This window comes from Oreochromis aureus, linkage group 12, assembly GCF_013358895.1.
Source record: "Oreochromis aureus strain Israel breed Guangdong linkage group 12, ZZ_aureus, whole genome shotgun sequence".
NCBI lineage: Eukaryota > Metazoa > Chordata > Actinopteri > Cichliformes > Cichlidae > Oreochromis > Oreochromis aureus.
Window position 1 is genome coordinate 23190432 of NC_052953.1, and position 27131 is coordinate 23217562.

The 27131-nt window shown below is 38.7% G+C and overlaps 1 protein-coding gene and 1 long non-coding RNA gene across 2 annotated transcripts in view; one reads left to right on the top strand and one right to left on the bottom strand.

Moving 5' to 3' along the window:
• LOC120442970 (ultraviolet-B receptor UVR8-like) overlaps positions 1-27131 on the top strand; it is a 303306-nt gene that overhangs the window by 120921 nt on the left and 155254 nt on the right. The gene's annotated exons all lie outside the window — the stretch shown is intronic.
• On the bottom strand, positions 6347-7756 carry LOC120442971. The gene is made up of 3 exons (XR_005615029.1): positions 7402-7756; positions 6535-6575; positions 6347-6366 (listed from the first exon to the last, which is right to left on the bottom strand). It is a non-coding gene; the product is annotated as an uncharacterized LOC120442971 (long non-coding RNA).

Below are 27131 nucleotides of genomic sequence, written 5' to 3' on the forward strand. Positions count from 1 at the left end.
ATGGCAGATAATTCAAAGAAATTGGAAGTGTGAAATCTTTAAGGGCCACTTCTTAACACAGCAAATGCCAGGGTATCTTTCCATCAGCTGCTGCTCTCACAAGCTACCGCATTGTTAATGGTGGCCTGTCTGTCCATCAAGTCAGCTTCAGGAGGGATTTAGACCTGTTTGGCTCCTTATCTCTCCGACTGCCTCCCACTAACCTGACCGATACACAGGTCTCGAGTAACGTGTATGTTCTGTGTAGCCAGTGTTGGTTGTAAACCTATCTCCAGAGTAATATTTTTTTTTTCCGTTTGATTTGCTTATTTGTAGATATTAGTTTGTCTGTGAGACAGAGTATTGATATATTTATTGTTACACAATCAGGGGTCTAATGTAATGGTGCCTGTAGCACTTGTTAATTTAGCTGTCAGCGCTACTGATTGACCTTAAATTGTTGCAGGGGAGCTCATTGTCCTTGTGAGTGAGCTTCTGTGTCTGCTGTCTGTCTGTCTGGATGGATGTAATAAAAGCAGTGTCTGCTTTCAGTTTCAGGCAAAAACATTGCTCTGAAGAAGAAACTCAACATGTCAATCAGCGACAGGGGATAACTGTTTCCATGAGTCACGACTAAAAAACGTCTTTATTTTGTAAAGCCTCATTAGATATTAAGCTATTCAGAAGAAAATATTTTTAGGCAAATTTGTGTGGTAGTTAAACATTTGCTCGAAAGCTTTAGGAAATCGTATAAATGTAGTCCATTCAGGTCCACTCTATCTTACCAAATAAGGATTTTCCCTAAAGTGTGAAGAAGAGATAATGGAATCAATGTCTTCTATGAATATACATTTCATTAATATTAGAGATCTGGGGCATTTGAATACCCAAAATTAACCTAAAAGTAATCTGAAATATAAGTTAATTATTAGTTTGATAATGAGGTTTATGATTAAGAAGTTAATAAAAGAAACAAAAAAGTCCTTTTTGTGCTAAAAAAAAAAATAAAACCACTGCTTCACGTCAGAGCGCTGAGATGGTTTTTGTATGTGTGCTGGCAGTGCTCCAGTGTAAGTACTACTATTATGAACAGTAGCGCACTGACCTAGCTTGCTCTCACTTTGTCCTTCTTTCCCTCACTCACTACTTATGCTTACACATAATCACACGGTCACTCATTTAAGACTTAGGTGGGAGAGGACATATGGAAACAAGGGGAGGAAAGTAATCAAAGCAAAAAAAAAGACTGCCCCAATTTGGAATCCACAAATGCTTAGAGTCTGTCCTCCGTTTGTTTGTACAGAGAAATAATGTGAGAAAATAGACAGAGAAGCGAGGGGGGTGACAGAAAAGGATCCAGAGAGAGGAAGAGAAATAAACAAAAAGGACAAGAAAGAAATATGTCCCCTATTTTCCCCTTGTAATGGTTTCAATTCCCTGCCAGAGCTCCCTGTCACAGGGAGGTAGTTCCCAGGCTGACACATCTCAAGCTGTTTAAACATCCATTAGGATGTTTTGGTTCATACACTCTACAAATACAGCTAGACGAGAGAGAAACTGGTAGATGATGATAGGGAAATTGAAGAAGAAAGAAAAGAGACAGAGAAAAAGAGAGAGGGGGAAGAGGGGAGTAAGTTGATGGGAACAGCAGATAGAGGAGAAGAGGAAATTTATCAAAAAACTCATGTGATATTTAATGATCCTTGTATGTGGAGAGAGAAGACCACACCAGCTCGTTCTCCTCCGCCAAATACCGATCCCCTAACTTAATTTCCTGCTCAATTGCTGTTCTATAGTGCATAGTACAGTGATACAGGCTGGTAATATAGAAAACAGATTGCCTGTGCGGCGGAGTGGATAAGGCTGAGGCTTGTGCTGCTGGAGACCTGCAGTCTCCAGGGGGGTCTTGTCGGTGGGCTTCACAAAACCAACAAAGCCCATCTTTCCCTGCGACTGGCAGCAGCTGGCAGGTAGATCTTCAAGCAGTGGAGGTGGGGAAGTGGATCTATGGGTGTGGTGTGTGAGTTTGAGTTTCTGCAGTGTGTGTTTGTGGTACAGAGACTCTTGCTAGTCTTTGTAGTCAAGAGTTCCACTGTCTCCCATCTTGTGTTTGCTCATGTGCTGTGACTCCAATCCACTCAAAAATGTAGGCCTGCATGGACATCAATCATCCATCTGTGCACAGAACAGTGAGCAACTGCATCTACAATGTTTTCCCAGACACACACACACACACACACACACACACACACACACACACACACACACACACACACACACACACACACACACACTTACAGTCAACCTCACCTTCCATGAGGACATGTACACCTGGCTGTTACTATGTGGGATGATTCAACGACTATCAGAATTTCCGGCTCATTGTTGCTGTATATTATTCCATACAGACTCACCAAACTCTTCGTCTTTACCTTCTTCTTGTTATTGTTTTTATTATTATCATTATTATTATTATTAGTATTATTATTACTATTGCTGCTCAACACTAAGAAGAGAGACTACACCATCTACTCTGCGGGCGCTCAGAATTAATCAAAACAGAATACATACAAGGCACAATAAAGCTGCAGCATACCTCCGTTGGGCAGCATGCAAATATTACAACATCCAAGACACATAGTAATGTTATGAACGCATCAGCGGTAAGTGAACGCGACGAGGCTAGTGTGATTCAGTAGAGAAGGACAACGGGGGACTTATGTGCTCACTGCTGTCCCCACTGAAGAAATGTCTCTCTGAAAGTTATCGAAAAACTTTCCAAATATAAAGACAAAGAATTATAATTGAGAAAATGTGGGACATGAACGACAACAGTATTAGTGATGATAGTTGCTCTTTTTTTCTTTCAGTCAAGAAAAAGATGGAGCACTGTGCCAATAAAATCTCTCGTGAAGAGGTTTATGGTTAAGAAATTAATAATAGAAGAGCTTGAAGATTGTTCTCCTTGACACTGCTTATAGTGACAGGATGTGAACCGTCACACCCTCATGGTAGCTCTAGGTTCAAGGGACGGACCGATGAACAGAGCAAGATGATGATAGTAATGATAATGAAGAAGAAGAAGAAAAAGAAGACACATTGGATGTTCTGTGAAGTAACAATGTTGCCATATACTGCACTTTACATTTTACACCATCCTGATAATTATTTATTAACACTCAATAGTGATATAAAACAAAATCATGAAAATTTGAAATTTGAAAAGCTATGGTTCTTTGGTTAAATCCTTTAAATTTTATCGCTTTAATTCACATTGTTAGAATATCTGAACAACTTAAAAAGAGATCTGATCAACACATCACAGGTAAACTGACTGCTACCTTGCCTACATTCGGGTACCCTAAATAATGACAACAGACTTTAATGTTACTTCCAAAGGAAAAAAACAAGGGCACAGTTTCAGAGGGAGTAGAAGTCTGAATAGACAGGATTTTTAACCTGTTTTCCAAAGAGCAATGTTTTCTGCCCGGGTATCTTGTAGATCAACATCATCTTAGACACGTATCTCGCTCTGAGGCCCTGCTGGTGCTTCAAACACCACTGTGGGATTGCTCAAAAATGCCTGAGGTTTAGTACAAAAAAGCAACATGTGGTTGATGGTTATGTTTTCAGGATTGGCCAAAAATGACATTTAATTATTTGTTCAAGAAAGCTAACACAGAAGTAAACCATTCAAGCATGCATAAGATCCAAATCAAATGTCTGCTTATTTTAAAAATAGTATTTGGTTACACACTCGGATTTAGAATATTGTGTGACACCCCTAGTGGACTGATTATACTCAAAAGGTTTCCACTTCTAATGTCTGGTTTTGTGAGCTAGACAATATCCATACCTTTTATATGATGTTCTTTTTGCAGTCTCACACAAAGTAGGTCACAAAAGTGAAGTCTTATCATGTCTACCTGGAGAACTGATGTTACTTGTATCCCAGTTCTTTTAAAGAGCCTCTTTTATGCAGGGAGTGTCACTAACCTAGTTGCCACTGGGTTTTGCGCTAATGTTAGCAATGTGAACCTCCTTTGACCTCTCAAAGTGACAGAGTTTTGTTGCGTAACAACCTTGTGTAATGAACTTCCTCCCAGGAGATGTCATTAAGGACAGGAATGTTTGTCTTCCGCTCGCTCTAAAATGAATATTCAGCTATTATCGCTGCACAGTATTCAGATCTGATATGTATGTATTGGGTTTCAGTTTGCACAGAAAGTCATACCAGATGAGTTTTACTTACTGTATCTGTGTCTCTCTAATCTGCCTGCAGTTTTCTTAATATATCACATATAACCGGGTTTTGCAGCATAAAGACAGTTAAGGTCATTCCTCCGTCTTTCTAGGCAGAGTTTAATCTGGCATACATCATTCAGACTGTCTCCCTTGTGTCCTTCTTACCCAGATTTAAATATTTGTTTTAACTAATGTTCTGTTTTATGGCAGAAAAGATCTGTAATAACACTTCAAGGGTTTCTGCAAGGCAACCACAACAACAAGCTCAGAGCTGTGGATGGGATGGAGTTGTCATAAGGCTTTGCATCCCACACCAGGATCACATTGAGCACCGATTTTCCTTGATAAATGAACCCAGTTGGTCAGCTTATCGTCTGGATCAACACTGTGTACCTTTCATGCCCTGTCTACTTTTCCCATGTAGGAGGCCCTGTAGAGGGGGGAGTGCGCTGTGTGCGATCATGTGAGAGAGAGAAAAGGAGACAAAGGGAGCGAGTGAAATATGTCACAATGATTATTTGAATTCTCTTGTTTATTGGAAATGACTGAATCCAAGGTTGAGATATTCACAAGAACAGGAAGGAAGAGAGAGAAAGTCACTGTCCCCGTGGGGGAACAGCTTACACCATCAGATGCCTTGATTACCGATCCCCTTCTGAGTATCATTGTCCTCATACACTGTAAAATCTAATTAGTTCCCAGAACTCAAAAAAATTATGGAAACTCGTTGCCTCAAAAAAATTGAGTAAAGCTTAGCTAAAAATGACTAAGTTAGGACAACGTATTTATTTTGAGTACTCTGTACAAGCTCATTTGTTCCCAGAACTCAAAAAAATTGGATCAAGTTTACGTAAGATGACCAAGTTAGGGCAACTTACTCATTTTGAGTACACTGTACTCAAAATGTACACAGCCGTGTTAGTTCCCAGAACTCAAAAAAATTATGGAAACTCGTTGCCTCAAAAAAACTAAGTAAAGCTTACTTAGGATGACTGTTAGGACAACTTATACATTGCAAGTCTGCAGTATTAAGAATAACTTGATATTTCTGACTTTCTGACAATACTAATTGTTTACCTACTGACAAACATTTCAAGTTCAACTAAATGAAAAAAACAATTTGTGGTACCATGAATATCATTAAAAATAATTAACAACACTTTTGTAATGATGTTAAAATGAGCACAACTTTTATTTTCAAACACAACAAAGTACAACAGCCAACATACTGGACACTGTTCTGCTGAATAAAAATGATATTGCCATCACTGTTATAATCTTACAACGAAACAAAGTCTTAGATGTAATTATTCTGAAAATAAGTTTAGGCCTACCACAAGTTTGTTTTGTACTTACATTATTTATATAATCAACATAAAATATTTATTGTTCTGTCACAAGTGCAGTCTCTAATTTAAACAACACATTCGTTTTTCATTTCAACACATGAGCTGGAATGTTGTAATATTTTAAGGATGGCTTGTTTCCAGTCCAGGCATTACTGCCTGAATGACTGTCATGGATCGAGGTGATCCAAATGTAAGTGCAGAAGAAAGTCTTTAACTTCCCTTAAGTACAGTTGCAGTGGATGTGGGTTGGAGATGCAATGAAGCTTGAACCTGCAGGTGACCATCTTCACTGACCACACCATCTGTGATGGAGGACTCATCTCTCCTGGTGTCCTGCAAGCAAACAATCATATTTTTTGGAACATGAACTTAATTGCTTTCTTAAAACATTTTTTCTGCATTTGGTATAAAACAGACTCCAATTTAGACAATCTCAGGCTCCCTCCCCGCCGGAGAGGTGACATTCAATGTCCCAAATTTTCAGTCTGGATAGCCGTGACCACCACGCAACACACAATATTGTCATGAAAGAATAATTTTAAAAAGGGCTATGCAAACATGGGCAATAACTTTCATTCTAATGATGTGCAAAATGATTTGGGCACAAAACAAATTTTGCTGTTAGAAAACTTGCAGACTTCAGTGTACAGTGTAGACCCTCTAAACTAAGTTTGGGGGATGTGATCTTTCAAGAAATGCAGACCAAACTGTTGTTGTTTGTTTACTTACACAGCATGTCTTGTAGAATTAACGGTGGTCACCAGCAACAGCATAGTGGAGTCATATCTCAAGTCTAATAACAGAAGACAGGAAAAGATCAGTAAAGAAACAACTTCCCCAAACCAAAGCACAAATAAAACAATAAGTAAAACAGGCTGATCTAAAGTATGATTAAAGTTCAGCCTGATTAATATAAGTGTCACTGACAGTTGCTAATATATTGGAAAACCAAAATACTTACTGATGTCTTTCTGTCCAACAGCAGGAGTGCTGGTCCCGAGCCTCAAAGACAGTAAGAAGCAAGCAGAGGGAGAAAAAACAGAACATTTTTCAGAAACTGATTTGATCCTTAATGGCTGTGCAATCATTGTAACATAGAGTTCGCTTATGTTGTTAAATAAAGGCTAGATTTGACATTAATAGATGCCACAGATGTTCTAAAGCTGCCACAAAGCATGAAAAAAATAGGCGTCTCCGAAAACGTCGAGACATTTTGCAAATATGTGATGTCTTGATAAATCGAGCAGATATTTGAAATTCACACAGCTACATTTTCGCCTGAAAATATCTTAAAAGTTTATTTTGTGACCCAGAAAAAGTAATAAGTTTTTCAGCGGTGCTCCTCCGCCATTGCCGCGCTTACAAGTGCGCACAGGCTCCGACAACCGTGGCCGACAAGTGCGATCCTCCTTTTCCCCAGACTACCCTTTCTGGGTCACAAAATAACCTTTTAAGATATTTTCAGGCGAGAATGTAGCTGAGTAATGCTCAAATATCTACTTAATTTATCAAAATATCACATATTTGCAAAAGTGCTTCCACATTTTCGGAGAGCTCCGTTATCCACCCCCCACACCCACGCTGCACCTCCCAAAGAATTTTGTCTGGGCTCTTATCTCACTTATTTATTTCAAACAATCAACAAAAAAATTCACCGACATAGTTTTATGTAAGGTTTTTAAGGCTGTGGTGTTAATTTTTAAGTAACATGAGCACAGCGGCAGCAGCAACGCTAGGCTAACACTAACTAGCTAGCAAGATTATAAACCTGGTGCTAAACTAAGAGAAGCCACAAAATCAGTTTGAATAAGAGTAAACATTTACTCACCAAGTCAGTAAAGATCCACAGCAATGACAACAATAATATCTCCAGGTTTGCTCAATATATTCCATAACAAATGCTGGCGCCATGAAAATGCGGACTGATCCGGGAGGGAGGAGGACGGTAGTCACGTGGCATTTTCAAAACACATCTTTCATCCTTCCGCCCTGAGAAGCAAAACTTCCAGCTTACTTAGTTTTTCTAAGTTAGGACAACTCAAATTAATCGAGTTTATCAGCATTTTTGCATAAAAAGTACTGGTAACTTATTTAAATTGAGTTCTAATAACAAATTGATAAAAATTGAGTTCAGCCTATTTAATATTTTTAATTACACACAATATTACATTTTACAGTGTAGTAAATATAACTACAGGAAGTAATGATTTCTGCTCCAAATTATGTGGATGTTTACGTTTCTTGTCAACTGAGTAATAAATTACCGATCAAAGATAAACTGTATGAAAGAAAAATAGAAGCTTCTTTATTACAGCAGTGGGAAAGAGGAAATGGTGAGTCCCAGCAGACTGATGTACCTTGAAACCCCCACACCCCCCCGCTAACTCGCCCCCACCAATCCCAAAAAGGACTGACTGCCAAGATGGCTGCTTGAGCTCCAGTGCTGCGGGTCTTGACCCCGTGCATGCTGTCAGACATTTTTCTCTAAAAGATGCGTCTTCAGATCTTGGCATAATTTCTCATCCTCTCTTCCTGTCCTCCTCGCAACATCTCTCTCTGTCTCTACAGTTCACCTCTCTGTTATTTTCTCCAATGTAGGTCACTGGGAAGATAGTGCGGTGTGGCCTATCTTTCAAATTCCCGTAAGTTTGCAAGAGCAATACTTGCTTTTGAGGATGAATTTCGTGGGGGCTGGGTGTGTTGGGCTCCTCCCTACAGGTTTATCATGTTGGCAGCCACGGATGGGTCTTTTTTTAGGGTTGTCCTCCCATGCGTCTGGACCTCTCAAACATAGTGGCATGAATCCTCGGAAAACACTCTGCTCAAATAGGGCCATTAACACAGAACGTCAAGTCTAATTGTGGGCCTTACAGTGAGTGTTTTAGGTGCTGCTGACCTCACGCTGAACTACGCTGCAAATGAAACAACACATGATCCCACTTTTTTATTTCATGGAAAGCTGCGATGAAATGTGGGTTAGCGGGGAACAGAGGAGTTTTGTAAGCCGCACTTTGCAAAATGAAATGTCGTCGATTGGATTTTCAATTGGAGCATGCCTCACAAATGTAAAGCCCTGTTTTATTTAGCCGAAGCAGTTTATTGTTTGTGCGTCTGTAAGCCAAATACGGCATTAGCTCTGTCCAACTTCAACGCTTCGTGTTGAATATATAGCTTTTGAGTTCAAAATAAGTCATTACATTTGACAAGTCCCTATAATAACTCCTGATTTATTGTCTTAGAGAAGTGGAATAATAAGTTTTCTGTCTTAAGCCAATCACTGAGAGTTTTTATTGGATTTTCCCACTCGCCTAATAAATTTGCATTATTTTGGTTTCACAGCAGCGTACACTGTATACCACAAAATTGTTCTTGCAGCTTTCATTTTCCACCATTTATAAGGAAAACCAAAAAAAGCATTTACGTTACTTCAAGTCAAATTATACCTTTTCCTTATTATAGCAGGCCAATGTGAACTCCTGTCACTTGGACTTCTGGTACGTGTGTAGTTTCACTCTTTCCTCTCTCCTAAAAAAGAAAACCCAAGTTTGTTTGTACTCATTTTGTAAGTGCTCACAATGATAGTTTTAAAATTAAAGGCTGTACTTTAACCATTAGCGTCTATATTTCATCATCCGACACCCTTTTCCACTCTTCCACAGGGTGGAACCACCCTGTAAGGTTACAGGCTAGCCAAGGCAAAAGCTGTTCAGTAAGGCTGCAGCGGACTTGGCAAACCCTGGTAAGATTCTCCGCTACTCAATGGGACATACCAACTTCTTTGCCAAGTCAAATAACACATTAAGATTTAAGTGGGCCAGTATAATACTGCCAACCCTCTCATCTTAGAGTCGGTACTTCTCTTTGTGCACTAGAGTGTGAAAATTGGTCTTGTTCTTGGGGACTTGCTCTATTTTTTTTCTTCTTCTTCTTCTTTCATAATTATTTGGAAACAGGTCATTTGGGTGTGGAGGCTATAACTCCACCCCACCGGTTTTTCCCCCTCATAACTTCACATTCACTGCTTCATCAGTTTAATTCCTTCTTACCTCCCAGACTGTTTCGCTGCTTCACCAGAACTCTTTCCTTCTATCTGTGTGTGAGGTTTCAAAGAATTCAGTGGTCAGGTTTTAGTCCCTTGAAGTGATTGGCATTAATTCAAGACCCTGCCTTCCTCTCTTTTGCTCCTTCTGTTCTTTCTGTCTTTCTTCTTAGAGTCGTGTGTTTTTTATTGTTCCACTGACACTTCACCTCTCTTTTTTTATATTTAACATAAAAACCCAAACAGTTTTCTTTTTTTATTGTACTATTTTTTCTGTTATTATAAAAAAAAATCAAACAGGAATACATATCCAATATCTGTATTAAATAAAATGAATATTATTATTTAATAATTGAATCCAAACAGCGTCTGTAATATTGTAATAATGTTTTTCCAGGTTTTTAGCTTTCATATTATTTTAAAGGAGATTTTAAAAAAAGAAACCGTGTTAAATATGTACATCTGAATTTTTCAGTGTTGAAAAACTTTCTTTGTGCTCTCTCTGACATGCTCTAGAAAGGAGTACGGTAAACACATAAGGCCAAAAAAAAATTTAAAAATATGCGACAAAATTCACTATACATTTGTGCACAAAGTGACACTGAATTGGACCCAAAACCAAAAAGAAGTCATTGTGAAATGAACTATGATGCTCTTGCGTTCAAAGTCAGTAACATTCAGGGCTTGCATGCATCTTAGCAGCTACACCAGGGTGTGATTGTTTTTGGATTGAGACAGAAATGGCCTTTAAGGAGCATTTCTCAAAAAACTGTTGTGATTTGATTACACCCCTCTTATTGTGGGTGGACGAGACCAGTTTGTAAACACGCCATTTATCTGTCATTATTCATTGCAATTTCACTGATCACATCTGCTGCTTCTATCAAAATCATTTAGCTCTAGATGATGATTTTGTTTTTTGCGAGGGAGTCCCCTGAAGCCCACAGCCAAGTAACTTCTCGTTGTGAAACACATTTTTTGAAAACAATAAGCCTTAACAACGGCTAAGTGGGTATGATGTCTTAGTTTTTGTGGCGTTTTGCTAAATTATGGGAGTAATACACTAGGTGGAAGCCAGTGTGGTCAAGCATAGCAAATTGGGGCCATGGGCCAGAGAATAGTTGTAACACATTAGCTGCTGCCACAAAGAGGTCAAACTGAGCTGTGTTAGCGTGTGTTTGCAAGGTTTCATTTTGTGTATGTGCTGTGTGCGTGTGCATGGTTACACCTTGTTACATGAGGGTGTACAGTAGGATGGGGTCCAAGTTCTTAAAAGCAGTTTTGCTGTCATAAACAGCAGCCTGAGCAGTAATTTTGCAACCAAATAGAAAGACATCATAAACACACAGACTAAACTTTTCTTGACTTAAATACTGTTGTAGTAAATATCGCAGTTTAATATTCAGGGTAAAGTTTTTCTTGTGATCCTGTTTCCTTTCCACACTCTTTTTATTCATTTATTTGCAAATAAGCAATCACATCTCTTTTGACTATACAGATGCAGCAATGCACTTACTGTACCTATTCTTCCACAAATTAAAAGAACAAAGAACACTTCAGACTTTCCACCCTCACACCTGAGATGCTAGTGAGACAAAGAAGACAGATGAGGTGAGACAAGTCGAGGACACGGGCATTTAACGAAATAAGACATCCTTGTTTCAGAGCTGCCGTTTTAAAGCAATTAAATATGACGCGTGACACAGCTGTGTCATCTGTCCATTGTTTTGTTTTAGCCTGCCATTGTGTGTTTTGCTCTCTGTCAGACGAACAGAGCAGTGTTCATGACAACAGTGTGACAAGATGTACGGATATTATACAGTTGGATTTTTTTTTTCTTAATTTATCATTCACACAAAAAAGTCAAGGACAGAAATTTTGATCTTTGAGTTGTTTGGATAACTAATGAAAGTGATCAGTGCAAAAAAAACAAACAAAAAACAGCTATATGTAAAGTCCTAAAGCTGTGGTTTGTATATTTCAGTTTTTTTTGTTTTTTTTTATGTACAGTGTTTTATTTGAAATAATCATTCAGATTGTTCTAGGACACATTTGTATACACACAGCACAAATCTTTAAATCTGAGTGATCAAAGACACATGTTAAAGCCCGGCGTGTCCTTAAATCTTGTGCATCCTTTTTCCTATACACGCTACATAAACGTGCATTAGCCAGTAATGTCTCATAGTTACTTAACAGCATCTGAGCTACTTTAAAAGTCACTGAACTATTTGAGATGTCTGTGATATTGATTTAACATTGCTTAGTTTAGTTTTTCTTTTCTTTTTTCCTGCACCATTTAACGATGTTTCATGGCTAGACTCCTGTTGGGATGTTGCCTCTCTCAAGAAATGAGATTGCAGTTTCAAGAATGGGTACAAAAATATAACCATATCTTTATCTATACATATGTATTTTATTTTTCAAACTGCACTGAAGCCACAATCACAGTATCTTCATATCAAGTCATCGCCATGAGATGAAGAGCTCAAAAACATGCGACAATTTCCGGTAGCTCTTTTAGTAAAGTGATCTTAGATGTGCCATTTTACCCACTTCGCAAAGAGACATTAAGTTAGAACATGGGGTGCAAAGATAGAAGATGAAAGATAGCTGATACATAGATACACACTGTGTAACAGAGACACGGTGAAAAAAAAGAAAGTGTCAGGACAAAAAAAGTTTGTAGAAATAAGGTAAGGAATTACGGGATCGGAAGGGCAGGCAGAATCAGCAGGAAGTACTCAGAGTCCAGCTGGTTCCCGACTCCCAGGGTCTACTTCAAGGACCTCTCCCCGTTTCTCTCCCTCTGTGACACACACACTTACTACACCCACACACACACACACACACACACACAGTAACACTCTCCTCCATTGCTCATTGTCTGCCTCCAATCTCCCTGTATCCTCAGTCCCACTTCGTCTCCACCCACCTTCCCCTTCTTTACTTTTGCTGTATCTGTCATTTTCACCCCCTCCCCATTTTTGATCCACTAGCTGATAATGATGAATTTCCCTCAGCTGTATAGGAGTTGGCAGAAAAAGTTTGCTCAGCAAACTTTTGAAAGTAAAGTGAAGAGAGCGCAGCTTATAATATGCATACAAGTTCAACATGTTTCTGTGCGAGACAAAGCCATTTTTCCTCATTTAACACCTTCTGAATGTGTTCTGCAAAGTAAGCTTTGCAAAGGAAACCTACATTTGTTTTTGTTTTTAAACTGGCTTCGATCATTTCTTCATCACTCTGCTATTTTAAATTATCTATAGACCACGTCACATGGTCTATGGCTTTACCTAGCCTAGCTTTGGGGTTATGATTTTCATTGAAAGGTCACTAACTAAAGTCAGGAGAAACTAAATGGAAGCAAAAAATGAAGTAAAAATATTTAAATAAACTCTAGCTTATTCACCACGATTATTAACCTCTGATTTTGTAATTATCAAACTATTCTCAATGACATTTTTAAAGATAATCTCTTCTATTTCCACATCTTTAACATAAGAGATGATATCATAAATGAGTAAATACATAAGTTGCCTGTGGTGAAGCATGCTTTACACTGAATCACTAAAACCTGCACTGTAACCGTTCTAGCTCTTCAAGAATAGCTTTAACACCCCCAAAAAAGAAAAACATTTGATGACCTCTCCTGCACCCTTAATGACAAGCTTTGATGCCTCAGTATATATCAATTAAAAAACACTCAGTGCAGAAACACGCCTCAGGGGTTAGTCCTAGTAGACTTTCAAGGGGTAAAAAGCTAAAGTGTGATTCCTGGTAGTTAATTCATATTCATCAAAAATTATTATCCTCGGGAAATAATAATAATAATGATAATAATTCTCCACTGTATGTTTTTAAAGTCCACTTTAGTTGTTATTTTTATTTACTTTTCATCTATTTTGGGGGAAAAAATTGCAAAAATGATTCAGATATGAAATATGCACATTCCCTTACTTTCATCTTTGACCAGGGCAAGCATTATACAGGCTAGCCAGATGAGATCTCTCTGGCTTGTTTATCTGTTCTATATGTTCCATATCTATAATTAATGTCTTCTTGAGGAGGATGCTAATTATTTTTCTCACCAGCACTTTTTTTTCATTCATGCAGTTCAACATAACTTGAAAAATTCGTACTAATTTCATTCATCCACACACTTTCTCGCTGCTTACACAGTATTCTAAAGTATCAGCACCCCTGGGCACATTTTTAGATACAGCTGTTCACATCCTCATTAATATATACACAGATCACCACATCTGTTGGTGATTTTGTTTTGTGCTAACCTGTTTGTAATTGAAAAAGCCCTTCTTTGGTCTACAGAATGCATTCCCCCTGTTTTTTAACCATGACACAAGATCACAAATTTAATTAATTAATTCAAAAAAAGTTTGTATTTTCTCGAGCTACTACATGTTTATTCACATTTAACAAAAACCCCAACCTGTACCTATCTGTATCCTATTAAAGTACTGTGTTACCTAGACTACAGACAGTGTGACTCATCCACTGTTGGCGACTGAAGAGCAGGTGAAAAAGGTCAGCAGGTAATGCTCTCTTACATAATTAATGTTGAGCCATGTGTACCAATTAATTGAATGAAGAGGATTTTTGTATAGTATCACGAAACTGTGTTCTTTTTTTTAAGTTTGTGTAACATGTAAACCACTGTTTGTTTCCAAGTATCACCAAGACGTTATGTTTTTGTGTTTTCTGATGTGTTTCTGTGATAATTGCAAGGAGAAGGACCCAAAAGAATCTCTCCAAAGACAGAATGCACACAAGGAGGACAAACAGGAACACCACTGAGGAAACTGAGGCTATTTATGCACACTGGGGGCAAATCAGGGTGACGTGGACACAGGAGGATAACAAGATGCTGCTGAAACTAATCAAGGCAATAACTGGAGTGGGGAAAGACTGAAGGCTTAACAACCAGATAGGAGAGGACACTGGTACAAAAACATAATTGAAATCAAAGCAGAAAATAAACACAAAACTGACTCCACACTAAAACAGAGAAACTACGGATGTAAAAAAAAAATCAGAAATGACCAACCTGCTGTAATATTGCTAATAATAATAATAATACTAATAACAGAGCAGGGACACAGGAATCAAACAAAGCCAAAAGCCAGGAATCATGAAACTTTCTCTGTCTGTCAGGGTGCATTACAGTCACCACACAAGACCTGATGGTCCACTCTGCTCTTTTGGTAAAATTTCTCCAGTCTGGCGTCTTTGTTGTAGTCTTTCCTTTTGGTTGGTTTTACTTCCTTTGTTATCATTCAAGTCTTTTATGTCTTTTCATTGTCATTTTGTCAGTTCATGTATGTACAAAGCCATTTAAATTGGTCAGTATTCATCACTTGTGTTCCTTTTGTCTTACTTAATTTACTTGGCTTTTAAATGTATGTGTTTTCCTCGGACTGTATTTGTCCTGTGACTAGGTCCTCATGCCTGTACTCCACCTGGACAAGTGGTTTCTCTCACTCATGTCATTTGCCTCTAGGGTTTAGATAACTGCCACAAAATTGACCCTAAGATTAGGTATTGCCATAACACAATGCTATACCATTAAACTGGGGAAAAAACAACTAACAACTAACACAGCAGATATTTGAAGCACCTGGCTAATTGGCCTAAAGCTGGTAAGTACAGTAATTCAATTCCAAAGCCTCTTTTGGTCCCCCTCTCCCCTTTTTTCGCTCTCTCTTCTTCTGAACCTCGATCCCTCGCTCTAGGATTATGTGCAGGTTACAGAGCTAGCACAGCGTGGATTAGCAGGGTCGCTCCTCCATGCTTGGCGCCTCTCTTAATGTGATTATGCATCATCAAGCTTGTTTACTGTTACCTAGTTCATTGTTGAGAACTGACAAAAGTTCAGCCCCCTTCAACCCACTTACTGGTGCCCACGCCCACACACTCTTACAGCGCTTAAGCTGTCAACCCCACCATCACCACTCGTTCACTCACAAACAAACTACACGTCATTTTCATATCTGCAAATGGCAAAAAAATCATCAGTGGCACTTTATTTGAAAAACAAGTTCACATTTTCTCTTTTTGCAATAAAACAAAATGTAGCAGGCCTATTTTTCACCTGGAGTGTAATTATAAGACAGTGCACTACATATCACATATGTGTTCCCTTCAGCGAACCATCTTAAAGTCTCATTCGCCGCCTTGCAGAAGCCTAATGAAGCCATCAAGACAGTCTGTTTGTACAGAGCTTGGTCTAGCTCTGTCAGACTTCCCTGCCATGCACTCCATCAGTGCTGAATGAGCCTCTGTGTGGCCTGAGGGGGGGTGTGACTTAGACTCGGTGTGTCATTAGCTATTGATGTTATTGGCTCATTATCTCCCAATTAGACTGCTATCAGAGCTAGCTGCCGTTTTCATTACGACGTAGACCTCCACGATCTAACAAAGACCAATGCCACTGATTAAAGATGGTTTCAGCATTAACATGTATTGTGAGGTCTTTGAACTCTTGGTGATATAGTTAGAGTGGAGGTGATATAACACAATGAGGCTGATTAGAGAGGGCATGTCTCTTATTGTGCCACTTACTAAGGTTAATGCAGAGTAATACTGATTAATGCCTTCTTGGTTGCACGTTTTGTTAACATGTACAGTCAATTATGAAACAGGATGGCAACAATTAAGCTTTTTAAAAATAGAATAGACAATCAATTTTGTGCCAACATTTTCTTCCCAGATGTGTAAGCACCTGTTTCCTATATATTAAAACAAAGTGTCAAAAAAAGTGTAATAAATATGAATCTTTTAGACATATTGTAAGTCTCATACTACCTTTTAGTCATGCTGGCCTCTCATATTTTTTAACATAATTATATAAAAACTAAGTGTGAATCAAGTGGCACACTTCCACGGAAATTATAGTAGGAGACATACGAGTTTTTTCCTACTTACTTACACTATTTGAACATTTATAATAATTGCGCACCCCACTGTCCCCACACGCTCTGTTAAAGTACAACTTAATTTCTGTGTGTGTGTGCGTGTGTGTCTTGTGTTGAAGGACTAATCAGCTCTGTTAATCACCCAGTGTGGGTCAGCTTGTAAGGCAGGGACAGAAGTCGCCTCTCCTTAGGTAAATCAGAACAAGGAAATAAAGTCATGCAAATTAGAGGCCTAGAAAAAGATTACAGTCACGATGTTTGTCCTTCACTTTGACCATGGAATCAGTGCCAGCTGGGCAATACTTCTCCCTCAAGTTGTATTACTTTTTTAATTAATCCACCACAGATTTCTTAGAGTGACGTGATACATTAGAGTTGTCTGTTAAATGCTATTAATAGTCTAGGTTTGTTGCTGGAGAATATAGAAGATAATTAACACGTCTCTCTTATGTCAGTTTTTATTTTGAGTTTGTGTCTTTTAATCAAGTAATCATAACAAACTGGACCTGTAAGCATTAGGCATGTTTATGTTATTTTAATTAATTAAGGAATCAAACAACATAGTACAGTAACTGGTAGCCTGAATATTGGTGTGCACGTGTGCTTTTATGTGTGTGTGTGTTTTTATGGCTTTGCCGGTGTGCTGCGTTTCTGCCTGTTTACCCGTTAGAGGGGTTAGTTTCCTGATCCGTGAGAACTCTAAGTGTCTGCCTGGTGATTAACTCCACATCGCAGCACAACGTCTTCCCCCTCACTGCATAAATGGCCTTTAATTGAGGGAGCTGGCTCCTTAGCAGGGAACCTCTTTCACTCTGTCGATTAAAACGTCATTTTACAGCCAAAAAAGAAACACGTTCCCAATCACTGCCCTTGAATTATTGTTCTGTAGCTCGAGGCTTGTATTTTAAAGTCACTGAATAATTGCAATCAGATTATTCTAATCAAGTGCTGGAACAGTAATTACAGGTTGCAGTCATTTAAGCTGCCCTGGAAGTCCCATACACACTGCTGGTGAGCATATTAAAAGTTTATGTCGCAGGAGATAAATTTAATGAAGAGGATTGTAATCTTTCAGCTACTTTTAGATAGGTTTCACACTTGTATGAGGACCTGAGCCCTCAAAGTAGGTATGCTTACGGCAGTTTCGGTGGATATTTTCTGTACCCTATGCCATTCTCCTCCTGCCCCCTCAGTCCCCTCAGTCAACCAAGCCCAGGCAATAAACAGTCCTCCCAATAGGACTAGACGCGTTTCCACCCACTCATCTCCCCCCACTGATAACCTCATCTGTGCCCAGGTCTGGATTTCATGTCAAAGCAAACGTTAGGTGACTTAGTGCTGTGCCAAGCTGTCAGAGAGGCATGAGAATTACAATCTGGAGGTCTGTGTGACAGTGGAACCGTCTCTCCTAATCCTGTTTACGCACATCCGCATCACCCTGTTCCAAAACAGGGTGATGCGGAAACTAAGTGTGTGCGCTTTTTTTTCTTTTTTTTTTCTTTGTCTGTGTGTGTGCGTGCATGCATGTGCATTCATATATGTCTACTTGTTTTCATCACTGTGTGAGTTTGTGTGTGTCTTTGTGGCTACAGTATGTCTGTGGCTATGTGTGCGCATGTGTGCATGTGAGTCTATGTATTGTGTTGATGTGGAAGGTGTTGTACATGCCCTGAATGTATAATTCAATATGACTAATCATGGTGGTGGCTGCCAACCCAGCAACACTGGCTGACAGACTGGGCCCACAGCTAATTAGATAAGGTTACAATGCTCTTGAGCTTAGATTCAGATTCAACAGCAGCATAGTGCAACAGTGGTAGCGTAGGGGTGGGTGATCTTGCCAGAAGATCATATTATGACGTTTTTGATGGGTAGAATCCTGATGTGGAATATGAATCACAATTCTCCCCTTGATAAGTTGAATTCCTCAGATCACATGATTAGTTGTGGATCATGGTTGCCAGGATGCACACCTTATCAGTTAAAGTCAAAATAAAAGCCCATGCATCCTGCTTTCACTCTGATTTTATTTTCAAAGTTCTGACCAGAAGTGGTCATTTGTATCTTTGCTGCTTTGACACTTTTTTCATCTCCAGCTTTTGCGTAGTTGGTAATAGGAAAATTTGGACATGGCTGTCCAAACCACCTGCTTATGATGATATTTTAGTTGCTGAGGACCAGTTAGTACTATTCTGTCCTATCTCATGATTTCCTAAAAGTGGTTCACTGGCCAGGTTGCTGATGTGGTTTTCTTTAGCCATCCCTCTTTTCATTTGCTCTCAAGGAGCCAGATTTTCTGGGATTTTTTAAAAAGTGGTCTTGAGCAATATTTCTTCACATTTTTTGAAGGTCTTTCAAAGTTTTTTCTTTAGATATGGTCTGCTTTTTATCCGTTTTCAATCCAGTCCTTGTAACTGGACCTTTTTGAGAGATTTTCTCTGACCTATGAGTTTAAAAACTGTATTATTAGAAACACATTTGTTCACATTTCTTTAGCTAAATCTATGAAAAATGCCAAAGTTAAAGCAATTTGGCAGGATTAAAATAGTATTTTTGCTCCTACAAGGTCATTCCCAAAGACCTGTTAGCAGAAAACCTGACTTATCTTAGCATTGCAGTGTGTCCTTAAGAAATTAAGGAAATTGGACAATTGTCAGGCCTAAAAAAACTGTAGGAGATGAGGAGTATCTGAAAGTCGTGTTCCTATCTGGCTGTTTAGTTGATGCATCTACGATTTGCTTCATCACAAATGGTCTCAGATGAAGGATGACTGAAAGGGAAACGAAAAGAAAGCGAAGCAGAGAGAAAAGACTGAGTTATGCCAAATTACAGAAGAACTGCACTGAAATCAGTGGCAACAGGTCTTATGAAAGGATAAAGAAGAACAAAAGGCTGCCACCATCCAAAGAAGAGCTTTGAACGTCCTTCAAGATGCCTGGAGAAGCATTCCTGAAGACTACTTAAAGAAATGATAAGAAAGCTTGCTCAAGAGATTTCAAGCTGGCCATGCTACATAATGACTTTAAAGCTCATTAGAACTGTACAAACTATGTTTTTGCCTTATGTACTGTATTACTATTTACTTTCCCAGCACAATATAAAGACATTTGAAATGACTCAAGACTTTTGCAGAGTACAGCACTCCAACTCTACTCTCTCTGCTGGTGACAGCAGTCCTTGTAATGCTCTCTGGGAATTCTGCTATGAGCTTGAAGATTTGGTCCATGCACTGCTAGACTGAAGTCAGTGAGATTTCACAGCAGAACAAAGACTGCCATCACCAACTGAAGTTCAAGACAGTGGCATTAGAGCACGAACTAGCTGACTGAAATTTCAAGGTAAAATACATATAGCCTGCTCTTAAACCATGTTCAGTTAACACAACATGGAGTACACAAAGGTTGATGAAAATCCACCAGCACTTGAGCTATCTAAAATATTATTAATAAATTTAGTATCGCTACACACTACTTAGAGAAGATTATGGGCTGTGGATGCTGTGAAGGTTAATTCGGCATGCGAGAAAACAAGAAGCCATCATACATAACAATGATTACAGTTAATACAGTGAGTTTGCCATTATGTTTATTAATTTTTTATTATTTTTTTGCCTTTTTACAACCAAAAACGTATTTAAGCTGTCAAGGTGTATAAGATGACTCTTTTTACATTAAATCATTTTGAAAAAATAGTGGTTTTTTTTAATTACCGATGACTTTCTATATTCAAATTCCTTCACTGTCTTTGTATCCTATACACATGGTGCAAAACTAGAAGGAAATGCAGTGTGACAGGAGAACCTTTAAACGACAGAAGATTTTAACTTACACTCCTTAAAGAAACGTGAAAACACCTGCATTGCAACTTCCTGGTAAATTGACAGATTTTGTGTGTTTGATGTACAGGAACAGGTGTTTAAGGACTCAGTGTATGTTATACATCCTTTCATGATGTTTGGAAAGCTCAAAACTGTTCATCTTGATTCTGACATCCCACCTTATTTTTAAATGCAGATCAATGTCAATATATTATGTGTTTCCTCTTTAGATGGAGTTACTGGAGCAGGAAATCCTCAGAGTATTTAAACATACTTATCAGTCAGCTGCTAAAGTAAAATAAAAGGAAGAAGGAATGATGAGAGTGCAAGAGGCAAGGGTTGTCATCAAATGGTTAAGATAAAACTGGCAGGTTATTACACTTTTTTCCATTTCAAAGTCCAATATAAAATTTCTATTATAAGGACAATTAATTACCCCTGCAAAATGGCAAATGTGCATCCTTGTCAGGTGGAGTGTACTCTGATGGCCTTTCCTCAAACAGAGAATGTGAAGATTTGATCTCTTCTAATGGTTCTGCAGGAAAGGGTAATTACGGCATGGTCAAAGCTAATTTGCTTTCTGCCAGATGAACTGTTGTATTTTATTGCAGTCTGACATTTTAAAGTAATTATGGCACTGTTGACCCCAGACAATTTCAGTTGTAGCATGGTCTTGGGTGATCCTCGCTCTCTCTTGCTCTCTGTCTTTCTCTCTCTCTCTCTCTGAATGGAAGTCAGAGGCGTAACAAGGTAATGACACGGAGGGAGAGAGCCATATGGGGTCCTCCATCCAGCTCGCAGCCTCAAACCTTCACATCATCATTACCCACCATGCATTTCACATTGACTTTGCATCCAGATAGAAATATACGCCAGTGCAATGATGATATGTGTGTGGGCATGTGTTTTCTTCCGTGCACATGTAGGTCAGAGTACACGCTCGTTTGTGCGGGTTGCGAGGGTAATGTGTATTGTCCTTTCATCCCCGTGTTGCATTCATAGTCTATCCCATAGATCCGTGTATCGATGAGAGTGTAATTATGTGCCCCAGTGATCATCTCTCTGTTTCTTTACTGCACAGGAATTAAGTAGGCAAAGGTCAGTGTGTGCTCCCTGAAAATTGCCTGCAGAAAATCATATGGCGATGAGAGCAATTATGGATTTTTTTTCTCCCCCTCTCAGGACCCTTCTCCCTCCCTCGTACTCTTTCTCTCAGTGTTTCTCCTTTTGTCAATGAACATTTGAGCAGATGTCAATCGATGTATGCTTCCAGCAGCAACCTCCGTATTTGTACTGCAGCAGCCCCATAAATTATCTCTCCTGTATTCTCCAGTTATTTTGGAAGCGCTCGCAGACACGGGAGCACACTCGCACACAGCGAAAGTGTTGCGAATCAGTGAGAAAGTATGCTAATGAAAACAATAGTAAGGAGATGCTTCATTAACCTAGAAGATTATCTGATGAATTGTACTAGGAGCAGCAGAAGCAGCATACAATATATACTTTATATGTTTTCATATTTACTGGCACTATATTTAAAACTTTGTAAAAGTAATACCTACCTCTAACCAAAGTATTGCTTGGTGTTGGCATTGTAATTCTAGTTGGTTGTTAATTTTGTGAATTTAGCCATAAAGGGAAAATGGGTAAAGAGGGAAGCCCTATCTGTCTGTCTGGCTCAATCCATCTTTCCCTATCCTTGGCTAACCATACTCTTCCATCCCCTAATATCACTCTGGATCTAATAAAGACTGACACTTGTGACACTTCAAACATGTCAGCACCAAGAGCTCCTGGCTAACAAAAGAGCCCCTAGCGCTACACGTTTTAATGGTGGACCAGAGCAGGCCGGTGCAGCCCGGCCCAGCAGGTGTCTCCCACACATCCTGGTACTGAGAAACGGTCCCTCTCATTCAGTCTGTCACTGAACACAATGGCACAAAAAGCCCTCGCCTGATGTGTGCACAATAGCCACCGTGCACAGACGGGGCCTATAGCTTAGTGATGCCCAGTGTCTTAGAGGAAAATATACAGTATGTGTAAACATGGATTAGAGGCACTTGGAATGGGCAGTATCAACGACACCGAGGGGATGACACGGATTAAGAGAAGTTGCTTCTGTTTTTGTTTTTCGGTTTAGCTTGGGTTATGAAAATGTACGGTATATTGAAAATTTATGCACATTTTTACTTTAAAAAATGTTTTATTTGGTTAATTTTTTAGTTATTCTGATGTACTGTTTAGATTTTAATGGACAAATTTCCAGTGATTAAGAGCCAGGCGTGCTGAATATTTTGCTACCACTTTCTCTTACCAGCATCTCAGCTGTACAGTTGAAGTTATTCCTAATACAAAAGGGTTCTGGGACCTCTACAACCTTTATAAACAACTGGATGGAAGGATCAAAGGCAACAAGCCTGTTCTCTGCTGCCTGTAGGGGTTGTAAGTGAATATATACCCTGCTGTGCATTGTGTGGCTGAGATTTCTTCTCTTTTCTCTCAAAGAATACCATGCCTAATTATAAAAGCCTTGTCAGTTGCCTGATACAACTTTGATAATGTGAGCCTCTAGCTTAACGTGCAGTACAATTATGTTTTCAGGAAGCAAAGCTATAGTTCTAGCTAATCACATTCACCTCAGTAATCTAATAATAACTCCATCTCCTTTCATTAATATGTATTGAAGTCTTTGCCAGGTGATGGCTTTGTTAACAATGTAGAAAAATACTCTAACTGTAAAATTGTCATATCATCAGGATATACTGTGTTCAGGAGAGTAATTACTGTTGAGCTCAGCAATGTTTTAATCACATTATCAGTGGCCTTTTTGAGCTTGGCTCTTAAGTATTCTGGTTAACCAGACAGGCTGATGGTAATGCTTCGGTATTCCCTCTTGTGTGCGTCTGTGTTTGATGATGCCTTTTTTAAACACATTTTGGAATCTGTAAACTGTCATTTGTCTGTTTTTTTGGCCTCCACATGAAGAAAAAATGTTAAAGCGCTCATAAACCCCAGGTGCAAGGTTATGAGTTATGGTCATGGAGTACTTGGTATATAGCCGGCTACCACGTGGAATTCTGCACACTTCCTGTTTCTTCTTCAGTTTATTTTATGAAGGTGTACTAAGTAGTACTTCTGTACTTTAATTTGTCATTTGTTCAGAATACTGTATGTTTATGTTGATGACAGAGACAGTGAGTCTCTGGTTGTGAAGGAAGTAACTGTGGAAGTGCATATATTTGTTCAACCTCTGCTATTTTGCACCACACAACAAAACTGTTTAAGTGCACTCAGTGATTCCTTTACATCAGTTAAAGACGATGCATATGCAGCATCCACACATTTTGCAGTTCTTTGAAACTATTTTCTCGTTTGTATGTTCTCTTTTGTGTTCTCCATATCTGTGTTTAGTTCTCCATATTTGAACCACACGAAGAATATTTTTATCATGTACATCACGGTTTACGATGCTACTCTTTACCATAAAAAGGTAAACCACGTGGTTTTTTTATTGCTTATTAATTTTGTGTTTCAACCCGTTCCTTTATTTGAATCAGAGTATCAAACTCATGGGCAACTGTTAACTGCAAGAGTGAAACTCCAGCAGACTTAATTAAAACAAGTTAAGGAGATTGTAGAAAATTGAGTTGTCTAAAATCACATTGTGACATCTTCTGGCATTATTATGGCGCTAATGTAATGATTTGTTCCTTAAGCACTTGTGGATCAGACTAAGGCTACAGGTTAGATTAAGTCCCTGGAGGTGATGATGATGATAATGATATGACTACTGTATTAGCTTAGGCTGGTTCCGGCCTGTCTGGTCTTGAATGTGCCTTAGAGCCCCCATCCTGATTACTGTTGGATTAGGTTCTTAGTATGAAAAATGGCTCTTTAATTCATCATGCAATCAACCAACCATATAATTTAAATACTTCTAAGGGAATTAGTGTAATGTTATGATAATTGCTATACAATTCAGTACAATAATTTTTCCCCTGGTCAAAATTACTCAATTTTTCACAATAAATGTGGTTGATGTGAAGAATTTAATTGGTTTATAAATATTTTAAAATAATAAGTAATCGGAAAAAGGTTGTTGGCATTTTTCATTGGAAATGCAAAAATGTATCTGTTCCACATTAACTGTAACAAACCATAAATATGGAAGAAAATTTACTTTTTCATGTTGCTAAAATTGAAAACGATGAGCAAATTTGTAAATACCCCAAGGTCCTGTATTGCAACTGCATAGATGAGGTTGGAGAAAAACACATGTTGGAGTGAAAGCTGGAGGTGAAGGAAGTCAAGATTTCCATTTCCTGTTTTCTTTGTGTGTTATACATCCAGGTCATCACCCCGTTTGCAACATAACCTTTGTGCTTTGCCTCAGAGCTGAGTGTCTAAAGGTATTGTGTGCAAGATGGTGAACACACACACACGACTGATATTTTTTGTATTTGTACTTCTAGTAGCCTTCGTGTATATGTGTTCATGTGTATAGCGGGGGCAGGGGCATTGCTTTCACAGCCCATCACCTTCACTTCCACACCCAATTTGTCATGAGTGTCACGCGTCAGGGTGAAAGCTGAGGAGTCACCACAAGAAAATGGCTGCTTCCACATCACAAATGGGAAAAGAGAAGGGGCAGTGGCTCGGGAAAGGTGGCAGAGGTGTTGCAATGTGGCCAAAGCAAGACAGTGAGAATGGAAAAAAACTAATAAATGTATAACACACCGCTGCCCTCTCCTCTGATTGTGTGAAAGCACATGGCAACAACTCAGCATCCACCGTCAGTAACCCGAAAGTAGTTTTCCCCGGTGTTGTGCAGTGGCAATGCTAAGTGAGTGGGTGTGGTATATGACATGGCTGCCAAGGTTCTGACTCTGACTGATGAGCTGTGCGGTTGGTACTGGGCATCTATAAACATCTGCCTTGCTTTTGAGTGACAGGTCATTAGCAGTTTAATCAGATTGTAGCGTAAGTGCTGGTTTTGATTATTGGCTCGTAGTAGCCCCTCCCCGACTCTGCATGTAATTATTGCTTTTGATGGCGTCTCCCGTATTTTGGTTTTCCCTGAATTCTGCCAGGCAACGTGCTCCATTTACATCAATGCAAACTGTGAAACATGCGCTCCATGTGTAGCAAATAATTTGAAAATTATTGCCAGACATGAGGTGAAAATGCACTCTAAAGAGCCACATGACAGAGCTGGATGCTTGAGCTGTCTTTTCACTTGCAGGTGCGCATTTCCATGACTTTTGTGTTGGCCAAAGCTGAGTAGCTAGAAAAGCCATTACAGGGGGGTAAGACTTGTAGCTAGAGGATTATAGACTATTGAGGTCTCTGTGTTCATCTCATGCTAGAAACTATCAGTGACATCTTCACCTGCTCAAATCCCACAGCATTACTCCCTCAACCGACTGACCCGTCTGTACAATAAGGAAAGTAACACAGACATAGATGCCACAAAGCTAATGATTAAAACAAAAACATGCTTGGCTTTGTTGTGCCAGTATTTACCATTAGATGCTTAATATTTTTTATCTTCATATTTCAGCATTTCAGTGACATTTTGATATTTTTATATGTAGAAATGTATATATTATTAAAAAATAAACTAAAAAATAAAACTCTTGAGAGTAAAAATCTCTTATACAAGAGGGTCCTGCCCACGAAGGACGGCAGTACAATCATACAGTAATAATACAGTAATAATACATTAATAGCAACAACACATATAAATCCATACATCGGTTAAGCACAGGCAAAGAATAAAAATAAGTGAATAAAAAATAAAACACATAAACAATCAAAATTTATAAACCTGAGTGTCATTAATGAATCAATACCTTAGCCAAGTAACTGTTTAATGCTAGAAAGGTAATAATATGCAAGCAAAAAATAGCACTGAAATAGTTTAGCATTGCCTTAAATTCATTACTGTAAGTGAGACCGAATTCTATCTTATTAGTAATAAGAACAACAGCAAATTTTGCTCTTGGAAGTTTATTTATTATTTGTTATGAGAAGTGTGAGGATTGGACAGCAGGGTCTCAGTCTGACCAAACTCCCCATCTGTAATTGGTGGCTACATTTAAGCCATTACAAACTTCAGCAGCCACATAAAGTGAAACAAAATAAATAAAAAAAAATAATAAAAAAACCGCACAACAGTTTTAGCTAAATTAGACATTATTTAGACATAACAAATGCATCTTTTACTGTAGTCACGTCAAAACTACCCACTCATAGTCAAAGTAATTTGGTCTAATATAAAGTAGTGACAATCAGTCTCTCATGGGCATGTATATGGCGGCTGACTGCTGTTAATCAATGATAATTACATATGTCTGGCAGGAAATCTGTGTAGTTATTTTCAGATTGTAAATGACGAACCCAAGAAGGAGATGTGCAACCCCTGTTGTCTAACATTTGGTCACTGACATCAAACATGCCTTATTTTTAAATGTAAGTAAGATAGTTAACCAATTAGCACGGCCGCTTGTTCTGATATTAGACAGTTTATTGCTGTTTTTGTGATACACTTATAATAATTATCACTTTTGCAAGTGGCCTTCATATATGCCCTTAGAAAACCAATGACCTTAGAAAATGTATATTTATGTATGCATACTCTGTTAATGTATAACAGTTATACATTAACAGAGCTAACAAAGTTACACATTCATTCTGATGCCTAGACCTACATTAATTTCCTGATACCCCATAAAATGTATATATATAAACAGAAAATGTGCAACAACCAG